The following is a 1,697-nucleotide window of genomic DNA, read 5'->3' on the forward strand; positions in this document are numbered from 1 at the left end:
AATTTCTTGAAAGGATTTGTGGGAAACGCAGTCTCGAAATACAAAAATGAAAATACAAAACCTAGTTGTTTCCTTAATGGCATTGGCAAAACTCTGACGTAGTTATAAATAAATAAATAAATAAAATGTCAACAGTAGTTAAATTATACAATAGGAAATAAGTTTATAAATGTATTTTAATTTGCTTATTTATTGATTCATCTTTATCGTAGTTACCTTATATATTTAATGTCATTATTGTTTTCGGATCTTTTATTCAATTGTTTGCTTTTAGATGCACTGGTGTCAAAAGTACACACATTTGTTACTTAAGTAGAAGTATAGATACTGCAGTTTAAAAACACTCGAAGTAGTGAAGTATCAACTTGACCTCTTTACTCAAGTAAAAGTAAAAAACTATGTTCTTCAAAAACTACTTTAAGTATAAAAGTGTAAAGTAACCTTTAAAAAAAAACAGCCAGATGCCACTATATGAACTGAAAGCTCAATTTTTCGACTATTTCGAAAAAATTCTTTGAGATAGGGCCAAGGATGAGGGAGGTTTTGTTGGTCTCCATCTCCCGATACGCTCTCGCCTGTGTCCGACCTTTCAGACATTTCAACATCTTTTTCTGAATCCAACATTGTAGCATGGCATAGACAATTCTCGTTTGCAATTTGAAGAACACCTGCTTGCTTCTGATGATTTCCTTTAGCTAACCAATGAGTGTTTGCGTTATATGACTCATCCAGTTACACTAGTTTTCACTAGATGTGGATGGTGACAATGATCTGCAGTGGATGGCAAACATGACGTGAAATAAATATTTATAAACATAAAACCGAAGTCAAAAGTAACGAGTAACGTTTAGTTTAAAAATGTAAGGAATAGAAAGTACAGATACTTGTATAAAAATGTAATGAGTAGAAGTCAGAAGTAGGAAGAAAAATAAGTAATTTCGTAAAGTATAGATACCTAAAAAGTGTACTTAGGTACAGTAGCAAAGTATTTGTACTTTGTTACTTGACACCTCTGTTTAGATGTAATTATTCTATTTTTTCTGTCTATTGTTTACCCTGTTTATTTCTTTCACCCTATTTATTTATTTCTATCCCTTTTCCATTTCTGTTTGTATCTCTGCCTCATTCTGCAAATGAGGAGGCGATGGTCTTAAGGAGACAGTTTCTGCTTCTGTTGGTTTGACTGCGTAGAACCTACATGCTACCAGACCAGGTACAGTCATATCAGAAATACACCATCATCACAGTTGAGTTAATAGGCTACAAGACAAGATAAAGCTTATTGTTCTCCTGTGGTGTCATATGCTGTATATATGGTTGCCCAAAATGAGGTGTAATGATTATCCCAATGTTGAATCCTATCAAAATTAATGCCAAGTTCATAACAAGAACACAGCTCTCTGGTCGTGTCATAACAGAATATAAACAGGGCAAAGGATGACATAACCAACCTACTGCTTTAAATAGTTAAAACAAAAGTTACAGACCAGTAGGAAGCTGTAAGACAACAGTGCTGCAAAATTTGCCACCATGAAACCAATTTGGTAGTCCCATATATGTAAAACTCAAAAACTGTCACAAAACTAACTTTTGTTGTTTTATCAGTTTTTTAGAAAGTCCTTGAGTTATTGTGCCTTTGAAGGTCCTAAGAGCCACTGTTGCTCTTCAGTACAGGTTTTAGCAGAGGCCGGTAGTAA

This window comes from Cyprinodon tularosa, unplaced genomic scaffold, assembly GCF_016077235.1.
Source record: "Cyprinodon tularosa strain WSP-4 unplaced genomic scaffold, ASM1607723v1 ctg55, whole genome shotgun sequence".
NCBI classification, from domain to species: domain Eukaryota; kingdom Metazoa; phylum Chordata; class Actinopteri; order Cyprinodontiformes; family Cyprinodontidae; genus Cyprinodon; species Cyprinodon tularosa.